At 45.0% G+C, this 16,696-nt stretch overlaps 1 protein-coding gene across 1 annotated transcript in view; it reads left to right on the top strand.

Annotated features, from left to right (window-relative positions):
* dbndd1 (dysbindin domain containing 1) overlaps positions 1-16,696 on the top strand; it is a gene marked incomplete at its 5' end in the record, with an annotated part of 55,331 nt that overhangs the window by 467 nt on the left and 38,168 nt on the right. The gene's annotated exons all lie outside the window — the stretch shown is intronic.

The raw sequence follows: 16,696 nt of genomic DNA, 5'->3' as shown, positions 1-16,696 counted from the left end.
CTGGCTATAGTTATGAGAGCAGCTATACTGCCTATTATGCATCCAAGTTATGTTGGATTTTACATACTGGAATTCACAGCTGATTATTTTAGCTGAAATCATGGTTGTGGCGAATGGACACCTTTTTTGTGTAAAGCAATACATACAAAGGACAGCCATTGCGTATGCGTGCAATACTCAGGTAGCACTGTAGTAAGAGTATACACAACCTAATCCATATGTACCTGTAGGCACCAAATATTTGTTAGTATTGTAATATCAAATATCAAAATTCCGTCGTCATAAAAACTACAACGTTGTTATTTTAGCATTAGGCCTATATTAACATAATATAGTTATGCTAATGTCCAAATGATAAACTATCACTAGTGCTGATTTGCATGCCATTGTGTCTCATCATCCTGTTATTTGGCGTGTTATTGTGAATAGTGGCTTATTTTACTGGATAGTAAACCAGGGGTTCCCAAAGTGGGGTCCGGGGACCCCCAGGGGTCTCTTATGGGTCTGTAACTCAGATAGTGTACAAATGGAACCAAACGGACCCGTTGGTTCCATTTGTACACTCTCTGAGTTAAAATAACATTGATTTTACAATATACATACCCAGAGATAGAAATGCCATTAAATGGGGGGTCCGTAGACTAATGCATGTCAAACTGGGGGTCCTTGAAATTAAACGGGTTGAGGATCACTGCTAGAGCCGTAAAAATCCGTGGGCTAATTAGTGTAAATTTGGGGGTCCTTGACATGAAAAAGTTTGCGAACCATTGTAGTAAACTGTGCTCCATTCATTGCCCATGCAAACTGTCATCTCAGTAGCTATACTAGGGAATAGTTACAATAATGGGAACAGAATATGAACACATTCAGGGCGGGAACCCCTTTTGGTGTTTTAAGCATTATGTTATACTTTAGCTATTGAAAAATAGCAGATCTACAAGCTCATAGCGCGGCACCGAGTGCCGCGCTACGAGCTTGCAGATCTGCTATTTTTTGAAAAATCGTGAAAATGTGGCGCAAATCTTTGAACATATTCTTTCAAACGTACGTTTTTAACTCAAATATTTGCTTCTGAGGGGGTCCCTGGAACAACATATTTTCAGCCGGGGGTAAAGGCAGCCTTTTTTGGGTTCCTTGACATGAAATAGTTTGAGAACGACATTTTTTTAATTTCCTCCTGTCAGTGACAGTGGCTCTAATCATGTGAGATGCTTTTTTAAGACATTCATTTTCATTTATTTTTCGTTTTTCTTTTAGGTTGTATGACCTCAATTACACCCAAAAAACCTGAAATTTGAACATTCAGTGGATTTTCTGTGGTCTGGAGTTTTCTCTGAGGTTTGGAAACCTTTTGAGCTGCAATGAAAACAGGCAACACAGTGAAAACAGTGACATCTGCTGGCAAATCCCATTGACATATATGGGATTTGCAGGCTGTGACATCACAAACAGCAGGAAAATCAGAGCACCTGTTTGAGCCAGAAAACCCTAGACCACAGAAAATCTATACTGAATGTTAAAAAGTTCCGTTCTTTTGGGTGCAATTGAGCTCAGAACACCTAAACAAATAAGGAAAAAACTGTGTGTGTGTGTGTGTGTGTGTGTGTGTGTGTGTGTGTGTGTGTGTGTGTGTGTGTGTGTGTGTGTGTGTGTGTGTGTGTGTGTGTGTGTGTGTGTGTGTGTGTGTGTGTGTGTGTGTGTGTGTGTGTGTGTGTGTGTGTGTGTGTGTGTGTGTGTGTGTGTGTGTCTGGGCATTGGTAATGGTGGTGAAGAGCAGCATCTTGGGCACCAGACTCTCCTTTCCTTTCAAATGCTTCTGTTGGGACCACTGAATTATAGGTATATGCTGTGTGTTCATAGGATGCAGACTTCAAACCATTGTTTGACCACTTGTGACTTGTGGATAAACACATTGTTATCCTGGAAGATATCAGTAGTACCATTATGGTGAAACAGTATGGGATGAAGGTGGAACATCTGATTCTGTATATTTAAGTATTAGAATTAATTAGAAAACTCACAGCTCCCTGTGGGATAGCTACATTTAGAATTTGCTATACATATTGCAATACATTTAGCAAATGCTCTTATCTAGAGTGACTTACAAAGTGCAGGACTGGAGTAAATGGCATCATGGACCCTAGTCAACAAACAACAGCAGCCTAAATGGTTGTGTTAGGGGAAACAATGAGAGGACCATTTCAGTTAGTTTACTGCTGCTGACAATTACGTTTTACTTGTTTACTTCATAAAAACAAAACAGTCAGTTAGTTAGTTTATTTAGTTCACTAGTCACTAGTGAATTGTACATGAATGTTGCTGTAGGAGTTGAAGGTATACAGTTTAACCCATCTTGGGCGGGAACCCCTTTTGGTGTTAGCATTATGTTATACTTTAGCTATTGAAAAATAGCAGATCTACAAGCTTGTAGGTCTGCTATTTTTGAAAAGTCATGAAAATGTTGTGCAAATCTTTGAATATATATTTCAGAGCGAACATTTTTAACTAAAATATTTGCTTCTTGGGGGTCCCTGGAACAACATATTTTGAGATGGGGGTCCGTGGCCCAATAGAGATAATTCTGGGGGTCCTTGACATGAAAAAGGTTGAGCACAACTGACATAGAAACATGGGTTTTTCAGAAAACTATTAGGATTTAGAAGCCTTTTTTTGAATCGCCATCAGTCCAAAATGGGTTAAGTTTACAGGACGAAAACGCAGTAACATTGCACCAATCGCATATTGGAGGGTGTTAACTAATTTCAACATGCCGTCCCTATTTTGGGCACACACAGAAAAAAGATTGAATTTCCAATCTACATCACATTGTGATGTTGTGAACTTGTAGATTGAACACTTGACACCGTTGTACAACTATTAGATGGTGGTTAAGTGGTTAATTCCACACCCACAACACCAGAGGGAGTGCAACAAACCATGTGCAACCCAGATTCGGCACAAACAAGGGAATAAATTATTTTCGCTCCTATGACACCAAAATGTGGAACGCCCTACCTACAAGTCATTAAGACATGCGAATCCCTTGACCTTGACACTGTATACCGGTATGTTTCTTTTCCCTTTTTACCTCCTTTATGATGAATTCCTGTTCTGTTCTTTAGCTATATATATCTATTCTGTACGTCTCTTAATGTTTTGTTGAATTGAACAAGGTGGACCCTCTTGTAAACAAGTGTAATGCTTTATGGTGTTAATAAATACATCAATCAATCAATCAATCAAATTGATTTATATGAGCTCCAGTACAAAGCTACAATCTTCTTGAAATACAAACATATTAGCATAGTCTACATATAATCAGAATGGAAGATAAATTAACGGTTGGAGTTTGAAAACCGGAGTTTCGTCGACTAAAACTAAGACGAAAAATGTTCATCGACTACCTTTTTCTACTGACGAAAACTAAATGGAAACTAATTAAAAACTAAGCTATGATGACTAAAACTAAGACTAAATATACTGACAATTTCGTCAACAAATAAAAACTAGACTAAAATGTTAGGAAGGGACTAGTGGACAAGAGATCTAGTATAAGTCATTTTACAATTAGTTGCATGCTGAAAATAGCCGATCTACAAGCTCACAACGTGTCGCAGTGTGACGCGTTGTAGATCAGCTATTTTCAGCAAGTGTAAAAACATTATTATACGATGTAAATTTAGTCGACTAAAATCTTATGATATTTAGTCAACTAAAACTAGACCAACACTAAAACATTCCAGGTGACTAAAATGTGACTAAAACTAAATGAAAACTATTCAAGAGACTAATGACTACAACTAAAATCAAAATGTGCTGCCAAAAACAACACTGGTCTGAAAACAATTCGTTACATCAGGTATGTCAAACTCAAATACACAGTGGGCCAAAATAAAGAAATCGGTCGAGGTCGAGGGCCGGACTGTGTTTCAACACACGGGCACCGCGGTCATGAGGACGTCCCAGGCAAAATGGCAGTAAATGCATTTAAAACTGAAAATGCATTATTATTAAGCTCAGTTTCCTGTTCTATGATCCTCACCAAGCACTGCTTTCATAGTATGTGATATGTGCCGACTTGTAGTATTATGGTGGTCTGTGCAATATACCAGAGGGCCAGTTCTAATACTAATTAATAAATATCCCGCGGGCCAAAGATAATTCACTCACGGGCCTGATTTGGCCCCCGGGCCTTGAGTTTGACATAATGAGTTACATAAACATCTAGCTATATGTACTCGGATCGGGAACCCTGCACAGTGTAATTTGGTGTTATGTCTTTGCAAGCTATAAATTAGAAGTAACAATCCTATTTATTCTTGTAGTACTCTTTCATTGATTCCTGGAAAAAATATCCATTAGACTACTATAGGACAGCCAACGACACAGAAAGCACAATGAACTGGCAAAAATCTGTCCTGCTCTCTGCACCGTCTAAAGAAGATTGATTTATTGAGGCACACACTGAGTTTGATTAAATCGTGTGGGCAAACATGGATCTCTGTTTCTCTCTGTCTAGCTTTCTGTCTCATGGATAATATGCGTTCCTGTCTTCGCTCTTACACACTTTCTCTCTCTCTGTGGACTTCGGGGTTAGCTGATTCAGAGCTGAGCCTGCATGCGGGATAGGGAGGAACAGAGTTAATCCTATCGAGCACCGAAGTCCTGACGTCACTGTCAGTCCCCAGGTTCGTGTACTTTTTATTTGCATTGTAATCTCCATAGGGGGATTTTAGATTGCCTCATATGAGAACCGTTTGAAAAATAAACCGATCACCCCGGCCTTTTCACTCATGGATATGAAGCATCGACTGAAGGTGGAACTGTACAAATATACCCAAAGACAAAGAGTAACAAAATAAGCGTTAGAAACGATTCAAACAACCCAGAGACTACATTTCCGGGTAGGCAGGGTGGCTGCATTTGCCCGTCGCACAACAGAAACTGAATGATAATTACGTTTATTTTAATTTTATTGATATTTAATGTTTCGTTGTTAGTACGAGTCGAGTCACCACCAGCTGAGCTTACATCAACGAGGAATCTCAGGAACGCAATGTGTTGACAGCTGGGCATGACGTATATTAGCAGCGACATTGCCTTCATATGTAGTTTCAAGGCTTTTGCGGCCACATTAATTCCATTTTCTCCAGAAACTGGCTGTATCAAATATGAATGGACATCATTAACGACGCACAGCCACTCCCCTGACAGAAAGGCCGGAGTGGTCGGTTTATTTTTCAAACACAGTTCTTATATGAAGCAACCTGAAATCACCCTATGCAAATTTCACTGCAAATAAAAAAATCACACCCGTGTGAACTGAGTGGTGTAATATAGCCTGTCTGACGTAATGAAATCATGTCTGACGTAATTAAATCACACCCGGGTGAACAGGGTGAACATAGCAACCATGCTCATTTTTTCTGCACAGACTAACAAAGCCAGTTGTAGGAGTGGTTTACACCACTCAAATCATGTCTGACGTAATGAAATCACACCCGGGTGAACAGGGTGAACATAGCAACCATGCTCATTTTTTCTGCACTAACAAAGCCAGTTGTAGGAGTGGTTTACACCACTCAAAAATACATGAACCTGTGTATAGGCGCCCTCTACTGAAAGTGACGTCAGACTTCGGTGCTCTATACAATCACAATGGTGTTGCCGTAATTATATAATAAAATCACTTTTTCACGTAATTCCACAGGCATCTGAGTCAAGGGCTTTGACGTTATCAAGGCAATTATGTTTCTGCACTGCCTATAGCCCACATCTAATCTAAGATGCTGTCAAAGCCAAATATCTTCTTACAAGTGACCCTCTCTGGCTTATAGATATTTTGTTCAAGCTGTTGTTAATAAGTAGGCTACACTTGGTTGGTAAAGTCCAGATGACAAGAATATGACTATGAAGGCGCTTGGGTGGCGGCAGGGAGATAATTGTCATTGCACGAACTCCTTCGGGCTGGGGAGTGTTGGGCAGGTGGGAGTGTTGGGAGTGTTGGGCAGGAGGGAGTGTTGGGAGTGTTGGGCAGGAGGGAGTGTTGGGAGTGTTGGGCAGGAGGGAGTGTTGGGAGTGTTGGGCAGGAGGGAGTGTTGGGAGTGTTGGGCAGGATGGAGTGTTGGGCAGGAGGAGTGTTGGGCAGGAGGAGTGTTGGGCAGGAGGGAGTGTTGGGCAGGAGGAGTGTTGGGCAGGAGGGAGTGTTGGGCAGGAGGACTGTTGGGCAGGAGGGAGTGTTGGGCAGGAGGAGTGTTGGGCAGGAGGAGTGTTGGGAAGGAGGAGTGTTGGGCAGTAGGGAGTGTTGGGCAGGAGGAGTGTTGGGCAGGAGGAGTGTTGGGCAGTAGGGAGTGTTGGGCAGGAGGAGTGTTGGGCAGGAGGGAGTGTTGGGCAGGAGGAGTGTTGGGCAGTAAGGAGTGTTGGGCAGGAGGAGTGTTGGGCAGGAGGGAGTGTTGGGCAGGAGGAGTGTTGGGCAGGAGGAGTGTTGGGCAGGAGGGAGTGTTGGGCAGTAGGGAGTGTTGGGCAGGAGGAGTGTTGGGCAGGAGGAGTGTTGGGCAGGAGGAGTGTTGGGCAGGAGGGAGTGTTGGGCAGTAGGGAGTGTTGGGCAGGAGGAGTGTTGGGCAGGAGGGAGTGTTGGGCAGTAGGGAGTGTTGGGCAGGAGGAGTGTTGGGCAGTAGGGAGTGTTGGGCAGGAGGGGAGTGTTGGGCAGGAGGAGTGTTGGGCAGGAGGGAGTGTTGGGCAGTAGGGAGTGTTGGGCAGGAGGGAGTGTTGGGCAGGAGGAGTGTTGGGCAGTAGGGAGTGTTGGGCAGGAGGAGTGTTGGGCAGGAGGAGTGTTGGGCAGTAGGGAGTGTTGGGCAGGAGGAGTGTTGGGCAGGAGGAGTGTTGGGAGTGTTGGGCAGGAGGAGTGTTGGGCAGTAGGGAGTGTTGGGCAGTAGGAAGTGTTGGGCAGTAGGGAGTGTTGGGCAGGAGGGAGTGTTGGGCAGGAGGAGTTTTGGGCAGGAGGAGTGTTGGGCAGGAGGAGTGTTGGGCAGTATAGGGAGTGTTGGGAAACAAGATCCATACACAGCATCTCCAGACTCAAATACCACACGACAGTGTGATTTGAGTCTGGCTTATTAGCCAGGCTAGGAGTGTTGAGCAGGAGGGAGTGTTGGGCAGGAGGGAGTGTTGTGTTGTGCAGGGGGTGAGTGTTGGGCATGAGGTAGTGATGGGCAGAAGGGAGTGTTGGGCAGGAGGGGAGTGTTGGGCAGGAGGGAGTGTTGTGTTGGGTAGGAGGGAGTGTTGGGCAGGAGGGAGTTTTGTGTTGGGCAGGAGGGAGTGTTGGGCAGGAGGAGTATTGGGAGTGTTGGGCAGGAGGAGTGTTGGGCAGTAGGGAGTGTTGGGCAGGAGGGAGTGTTGGGCAGGAGGAGTGTTGGGAGTGTTGGGCAGGAGGAGTGTTGGGCAGTAGGGAGTGTTGGGCAGGAGGGAGTGTTGGGCAGGAGGAGTGTTGGGCAGTAGGGAGTGTTGGGCAGGAGGGAGTGTTGGGCAGGAGGGAGTGTTGGGCAGTAGGAAGTGTTGGGCAGTAGGGGGTGTTGGGCAGGAGGAGTGTTGGGCAGGAGGGAGTGTTGGGCAGGAGGGAGTGTTGGGCAGGAGGAGTGTTGGGCAGTATAGAGAGTTTTGGGCAGTATAGGGAGTGTTGGGCAGGAGGGAGTGTTGGGCAGGAGGGAGTGGTGTGCAGGAGGGAGTGTTGTGCAGGAGGGAGTGTTGGGCAGGAGGGAGTGTTGGGAGTGTTGGGCAGGAGGGAGTGTTGGGAGTGTTGGGCAGGAGGGAGTGTTGGGAGTTTTGGGCAGTAAGGAGTGTTGGGCGGGAGGAGTTTTGGGCAGTAGGGAGTGTTGGGCAGGAGGGAGTGTTGGGCAGGAGGGAGTGTTGGGCAGGAGGGAGTGTTGGGCAGGAGGGAGTGTTGGGCAGTAGGGAGTGTTGGGAGTGTTGGGCAGGAGGGAGTGTTGGGCAGTTTAGGGAGTGTTGGGTGGGAGGGAGTGTTGGGAGTGTTGGGCAGGAGGGAGTGTTGGGCAGGAGGAGTACATTAGGACTATAGGACCAAGGCTCTACAGTACGTCCTCCCAGTGGGGGCTCCTCACTGCCAGGTGATAAATGTAGGATACGACAGCAGTGACAACACAGTAATGTGTGTGGGGAGGAATTAATTGGCAAACTACTAAATTGGGTAGAAAAGGGGGTAAAAAACAATTGGCTACTCTAAATAATAATAATTAGATGTAGGCCTAGTATATGAATTCAGGATTTGCAAAATAACTGTGTGTGTGTGTGTGTGTGTGTGTGTGTGTGTGTGTGTGTGTGTGTGTGTGTGTGTGTGTGTGTGTGTGTGTGTGTGTGTGTGTGTGTGTGTGTGTGTGTGCTCGCGCACGTGTGCACATGTTCTCAAGCAGGACAAGTAAACGGCTCTAGACTAGACTAGGGCGATCGATATGAAGTGTAAACAGAAAATTGGTTTCACTATCAGACGTAGCAACTGGAGAGGGTGACGTTAATGGGGAATGAAGCTGCTGGCAGACAGTGTACACATTGAACAGATTTTTCATGTTTGCAGTGAAAGTATTAAAGTATCAATTTATCTGAGGTCTCTCTAAACAAATTAATAGCCTTTGGCAAACACTGTAGTGAGATTGGTATTTATCCTTGACACGCATCACGCACGCACCATCCATGCACGCACCATGCATACACACACACATTTTAATCATTTATTTATGTCCACATAAGAGATACAATACAAGGACACAAATATTTACAAGGTGCTGTACAGAGTGCAATCAGCAAATCCCGGACAAATACCCACACACCCTTCAGGGGTACAAGTAACAGCGTCTTCGCCATATTTGGCGGCTACCGATAGTGGAAGAGATTGCAGAGAATTTCGCGAGCCGTTTGGCTGCTTTTTTGGCATCCCAAGTTGTTGGAAGCCTCTTACAACCAAACTGTGTACATGTCCTAGGCTGCCGAAGATAAACACAAGTAGATTGCACCTATAGCCTAGTTCAATGATGGTCTGGATGAGCGGCTGGTACTTAATTACTTTGGTCATAAAGGCTTCCTCTAAGCTAGAATCAAAGATGCAGTCAGACCACTTCAAGAATGAAAACTGATCTGTTCTCTTCATTGACCACAACAACATCTGGTGTGTTAGCAGAGAGATGTGCAAAAATGTCAGTATTTTCAGTACAGAGTTGAAACATGGAAGGTTTGACACAGGAATGTTTGTACATTCTCACAGACAGTGCAAAATGTTTAGATATTTCCTTTGTTATGAGATCAACTATTCTGTTGTGGCGTGCTATGTAAAGCCCTTTATAGGCATAACAGCCATTCAGAATGTGTGACATGGTTTCTGTAACGAGCCCTGTGGTGTGATGCAAGCAATGAGGTGCATGGGTGGAGGGAAACCAGAGGTTGAGTTTGGTGGGAAGGATCTGTAGCCTGGCTTTTACTGTAAAGGTGATAATGTCCTCATTGAGAGCAGTGTTCCTTAAAAATGAATGGGAAACAGAGTGGTCAGCATGGGGCCAGTTTCCCCTGGAGTTTGAGTCCAGTCCAGTGTTGTTGTTTGCCGATGTTGGAACATATCCAACAGGGTCCGCCAGGCACCCTTAGGTGTCAACAGGTGGGTGTGTCCGCTGTAGGTCACTGTTGCTCTAACAGAGGTGAGAGGGTCAGTTATTATGTCCTCAGAGACCTCCACAGTCTCAGAGTCAGGCCACGCCCACTCCAGGGACACACACCGGCTTGGACGCAGAGGTCGTTCAAATCCGGCCAATCCGATGAGACTCCGAAGCCTGGGGAGCGAGTGTCCAGTTTCCCACTAGGTTTCCTTTTGAACCCAAGGCAGTGGGGCTGTGGCTCCCTGGCTAAAGGGACCTTGCGTCTCCTCAAATCGAGGAACAGGGAAGATCTAGCTAGCTCCCTAACATCCCTATCATCATTATTCAGCATGCTCACTAGATGTGATATGTGCATGCTGATATGAATCCATGACACATTCGGTACACCCAGCCCGCCCCCCACTGAGGATGGTGAATAATATCACAGGTGCTGTCAGCTGTGTGTGTTCAGGGAAAACCACTTACGTACTAAGCTCACTGTTTTATTATTCATTTCGCTTAGTACCTTCTGCTGGAGGTGAACATTGGAGAAGAAGTGTTGGACTTTAGACAGTGCTATTGGTCTGATGGCCTCTAGCTTCATGGTTAAAGGTAGTGAGCATCTGTCGATAAGGTCCAACCTAGATGTGAACTCGGACAAGATGATGTTAACTTGTTCCTTCCATTCACCTGCAATGTTAAACTTGTGCCCTAGATAGGAGTATGTCTCATGAAGGGAGAACACACGTATGGGTTTGGTGGCTATTCTGAAGTCAGGGCATGTGTCGGTGTTTGAGTGGTACCACCTATTTCCTCCACTCCTTCTCTCATATAGGACAGCACATTTAGGGCTCCATTTTCGTCACCGCTAAACCCCTAATCCCTAAACTTCTTTGCCTTTTTTTTTACTATTTTAAAAAACATTTTTGAATAGTTCAACTAGCCAATCTACATTGACACGTTGTGAGCTTATAGAATGGCCATTTTAACTATTCAAAAATGTTTTGCAAAATAGTAAAAAAAAAAAAAAGGCAAAGAAGTTTAGGGATAAGGGGTTTAGCGGTGACGAAAATGGAGCCCTTAATGTCCTTAAACTTCCAGGCCTGACCATTCCAGAAATGAATCTGTCCTGGCGAGCATGTTTTCAATTACTCTCTCTTCCCTGGAAGCCAACTGGACATCATCTGCGTAGCCCTGTACTGGGTTAGGTGAAATCACACCATGGGGGGCACACAGACATAACCACTTTAACCACTGGTTGATGGCAATTATAAAATTAACTGCGCTCCAAGGGCAGCCAGTTTTAATCCCTATCTTTAGAGGTATAGGTGGAGTTAGCTGTTTTCCACAGATAACCTGGATGGAAGACTCACAGTAAATATCTTTCACTATGTCGATGTACTCTTGAGGTAATTTTATTTGTGACCTGATCATGTGAAAGGGTCTCTAAAATCAAGGAAGACTACATGACTCGTGCTTGAAATCATCTATCTCTGTTTTAAGGCAAAGCACATGCTCGTTCATACCCTGCCTGTTAATATATGCTTTTTGTTTGCTAGACAAAATATCTGCATCTACCAACCACGGGAGGATTCTAGCCAGCATACATTTCATAAAAACCTTATATGTTGTTATATGTGTACGTGTACACACACACACACACACACACACACACACACACACACACACACACACACACACACACACACACACACACACAGATCAGCTACCAGTAAGACGCCTAAGGGTGAGGACGCGGCGTGCACGTATGTGCCTTGTTGGCGGCAGACTGCTGGGCGAGCGCTGGCGCTTCTGCATGGGCGGGTCAGATCAACATGGAATGAATTCTGTACTGGCCATGCTGCCGGGCACTAATAACTTTGGGGCGGGCCCATCTAAAGTGTCAATGGACAGGTATAGACATCGATGGGGAAGGATCAACATATGGAATGTCAGAACCTGTTCTGACATTCCATATGGGCTTAATTATTTGTGACAGCAGATCGCATTTACTATATGACATCAGATGTCATAGTGATGTCACGAGACCTGGGCACCATATATGGGGGCTTTTTATGGGGATTTTGAGTGATATACACTGACGGGAATTGCACGTTTTCATAGTAAATGATGATTGCTAATGTCACAGCTGTAATGATTCAGTATTCTGGGACCAATGCTGGAGCGGTGGAGCCTGAATGTTACCAGCCATCTTGGAGGCATGGAGTATACCAGGGTTCACCAATATGCGGCCCGCGGGCCATTTGCGGCCCGCGGAGCGCCCCCTTGCGGCCCGCGGAAGAATTAAAAAAAAGATATATATATATATAAATGGCATTAAATGGGGGTCAGTAGCCTATGCATGTCAAACTGGGCATCCTTTTCAAATGGGGTCCTGCCCTGAAAATGAATTTTCAGGGCAAGACCTCGACCTCACGCGTTCGGACTCGGCCCCCAGCCTGGTACCTTAGTCAAAATATGGCCCTCGAGGAAAATTAATTGGGGAACCCTGGAGTATACCATCATGCAGGTAGCAGATAGATCTGGGAGGCATGGAGTATACCAGCATGCAGGTAGCAGATAGATGGAGGCATGGAGTATACCAGCATGCAGGTAGCAGATAGATGGAGGCATGGAGTATACCAGCATGCAGGTAGCAGATAGATGGAGGCATGGAGTATACCAGCATGCAGGTAGCAGATAGATGGAGGCATGGAGTATACCAGCATGCAGGTAGCAGATAGACCTGGGAGGCATGGAGTATACCAGCATGCAGGTAGCAGATAGATGGAGGCATGGAGTATACCAGCATGCAGGTAGCAGATAGATGGAGGCATGGAGTATACCAGCATGCAGGTAGCAGATAGATGGAGGCATGGAGTATACCAGCATGCAGGTAGCAGATAGATGGAGGCTTGGAGTATACCAGCATGCAGGTAGCAGATAGATGGAGGCATGGAGTATACCAGCATGCAGGTAGCAGATAGATGGAGGCATGGAGTATACCAGCATAGATAGATGGAGGTCCAACCTAGATGTGAACTCGGACAAGATGATGTTAACTTGTTCCTTCCATTCACCTGCAATGTTAAACTTGTGCCCTAGATAGGAGTATGTCTCATGAAGGGAGAACACACGTATGGGTTTGGTGGCTATTCTGAAGTCAGGGCATGTGTCGGTGTTTGAGTGGTACCACCTATTTCCTCCACTCCTTCTCTCATATAGGACAGCACATTTAGGGCTCCATTTTCGTCACCGCTAAACCCCTAATCCCTAAACTTCTTTGCCTTTTTTTTTACTATTTTAAAAAACATTTTTGAATAGTTCAACTAGCCAATCTACATTGACACGTTGTGAGCTTATAGAATGGCCATTTTAACTATTCAAAAATGTTTTGCAAAATAGTAAAAAAAAAAAAAAGGCAAAGAAGTTTAGGGATAAGGGGTTTAGCGGTGACGAAAATGGAGCCCTTAATGTCCTTAAACTTCCAGGCCTGACCATTCCAGAAATGAATCTGTCCTGGCGAGCATGTTTTCAATTACTCTCTCTTCCCTGGAAGCCAACTGGACATCATCTGCGTAGCCCTGTACTGGGTTAGGTGAAATCACACCATGGGGGGCACACAGACATAACCACTTTAACCACTGGTTGATGGCAATTATAAAATTAACTGCGCTCCAAGGGCAGCCAGTTTTAATCCCTATCTTTAGAGGTATAGGTGGAGTTAGCTGTTTTCCACAGATAACCTGGATGGAAGACTCACAGTAAATATCTTTCACTATGTCGATGTACTCTTGAGGTAATTTTATTTGTGACCTGATCATGTGAAAGGGTCTCTAAAATCAAGGAAGACTACATGACTCGTGCTTGAAATCATCTATCTCTGTTTTAAGGCAAAGCACATGCTCGTTCATACCCTGCCTGTTAATATATGCTTTTTGTTTGCTAGACAAAATATCTGCATCTACCAACCACGGGAGGATTCTAGCCAGCATACATTTCATAAAAACCTTATATGTTGTTATATGTGTACGTGTACACACACACACACACACACACACACACACACACACACACACACACACACACACACACACACACACACACACAGATCAGCTACCAGTAAGACGCCTAAGGGTGAGGACGCGGCGTGCACGTATGTGCCTTGTTGGCGGCAGACTGCTGGGCGAGCGCTGGCGCTTCTGCATGGGCGGGTCAGATCAACATGGAATGAATTCTGTACTGGCCATGCTGCCGGGCACTAATAACTTTGGGGCGGGCCCATCTAAAGTGTCAATGGACAGGTATAGACATCGATGGGGAAGGATCAACATATGGAATGTCAGAACCTGTTCTGACATTCCATATGGGCTTAATTATTTGTGACAGCAGATCGCATTTACTATATGACATCAGATGTCATAGTGATGTCACGAGACCTGGGCACCATATATGGGGGCTTTTTATGGGGATTTTGAGTGATATACACTGACGGGAATTGCACGTTTTCATAGTAAATGATGATTGCTAATGTCACAGCTGTAATGATTCAGTATTCTGGGACCAATGCTGGAGCGGTGGAGCCTGAATGTTACCAGCCATCTTGGAGGCATGGAGTATACCAGGGTTCACCAATATGCGGCCCGCGGGCCATTTGCGGCCCGCGGAGCGCCCCCTTGCGGCCCGCGGAAGAATTAAAAAAAAGATATATATATATATAAATGGCATTAAATGGGGGTCAGTAGCCTATGCATGTCAAACTGGGCATCCTTTTCAAATGGGGTCCTGCCCTGAAAATGAATTTTCAGGGCAAGACCTCGACCTCACGCGTTCGGACTCGGCCCCCAGCCTGGTACCTTAGTCAAAATATGGCCCTCGAGGAAAATTAATTGGGGAACCCTGGAGTATACCATCATGCAGGTAGCAGATAGATCTGGGAGGCATGGAGTATACCAGCATGCAGGTAGCAGATAGATGGAGGCATGGAGTATACCAGCATGCAGGTAGCAGATAGATGGAGGCATGGAGTATACCAGCATGCAGGTAGCAGATAGATGGAGGCATGGAGTATACCAGCATGCAGGTAGCAGATAGATGGAGGCATGGAGTATACCAGCATGCAGGTAGCAGATAGATGGAGGCATGGAGTATACCAGCATGCAGGTAGCAGATAGACCTGGGAGGCATGGAGTATACCAGCATGCAGGTAGCAGATAGATGGAGGCATGGAGTATACCAGCATGCAGGTAGCAGATAGATGGAGGCATGGAGTATACCAGCATGCAGGTAGCAGATAGATGGAGGCATGGAGTATACCAGCATGCAGGTAGCAGATAGATGGAGGCTTGGAGTATACCAGCATGCAGGTAGCAGATAGATGGAGGCATGGAGTATACCAGCATGCAGGTAGCAGATAGATGGAGGCATGGAGTATACCAGCATAGATAGATGGAGGCATGGAGTATACCAGCATGCAGGTAGCAGATAGATGGAGGCATGGAGTATACCATCATGCAGGTAGCAGATAGATGGAGGCATGGAGTATACCAGCATGCAGATAGCAGATAGATGGAGGCATGGAGTATACCAGCATGCAGGTAGCAGATAGATGGAGGCATGGAGTATACCAGCATGCAGGTAGCAGATAGATGGATACCTACAATGATCGTCTCCCATAAGAGCTACAGTACATGATACAGTATGGACATACTTATCCAAACCTGCTGCAATGCATTTTTATTTAGTTTATCCCCCCCCCCCCCCCCCCCCCCCCCCTCTTTTTTTCATTTTTTGTGCTGAATATTGCATTTGGAAATATATGTATTGCAATACACTTTTTCTACATTTTACTGTATTTTAATTCAGCAACCGTTCTCTAAATCTAAATCTAGTGGGGGCAATTAGATGCTGTCTGCTTGGCTCCAATCTAATGAAAGACCTAGGATTGTGCTCGCAGTGCTGGCAGATTCTCTTTGCTTCAGTGCTATTTGAAAATGGCATCATGATCAGACAGTATAGTATTTCCATTCTTCATATTAATCTGTGCTAGTCATACACATTATGCTTGAATTACCGTATGACCTTATCTGCTCGACCACTTGAAACACTCATCCACGTAAGCATATTGGTATTCATGATATGATGACCATGATATGATGACCATCAAAGTACTTACTACTTATCTTACTGACGAGATGCATGATATGCCGCTAGCCACGTCATATGTCCACTTTCCAAACCAATATTGTATTTCTCTGTGTGTATTAAGGTCAATCAAAATCACAACACTACCCATACCTTGGTCCTTGTGCCATGTCATTGACCATTGTCAACCTCGGCCACATACAGTAGGTTACAAAAACCTCAACCATTCTTTCTTAATGTGTAAAGTAGTGTAGTGCTTTTCGAAAGGGTGAGTAAAGGCCTATTCATAGCCTGGTTTTTCGGTGGTGAGGTGACCACCGGAGCTGAAATAACGTTGAGCGGTGGTGAGTAAAAACAGAGAGAAGGGCTGGAGCGGTGGCGGTGGTTTGCTCTTCACCGCGGCTCGTGACGTCATGTTGTAGTTCGGTGGTCACCTAAACACCGAAAATCCAGACTATTTGTATGAGCCTTTAGCCCACCTATAACTAGCAACTTTAAAAATTTTAATGTTTTTTCCCACTCCATTTCAACATGAATGGCAGTGAATTACATTTATAATAATAATAATAATAATAATGAATTGCATTTTAATAGCGCTTTTCCAAGTGCTCAAAGCGCTTTACAATGGTTCATTCATTCATACATTGGGAGGTGAGGCGGCGAACAGTCGACGCCAGCGTCCTCACTTCCCACATTCACACACCAATGATAATGGCGAGAACTCAAAATGAGACTGGTATAATCCTTTAATCATGAATCATCATACAACCCCCACCTGCTTCCCTATTTCATTTCTTCTTAACCCATTCTGAACGGGAACCCCTTTTGGTGTTTTAAGCATTATGTTAAACTTTAGCTATTGAAAAATAACAGATCTACAAGCTCATAGCGCGGCACCGAATGCCGCGCTACGAGCT

Source organism: Electrona antarctica (genome assembly GCF_951216825.1).
Source record: "Electrona antarctica genome assembly, chromosome: 3".
Lineage (NCBI taxonomy): Eukaryota > Metazoa > Chordata > Actinopteri > Myctophiformes > Myctophidae > Electrona > Electrona antarctica.
Note: the sequence above shows the minus strand (reverse complement) of the source record. Positions and strands in the feature narration are given on the sequence as shown.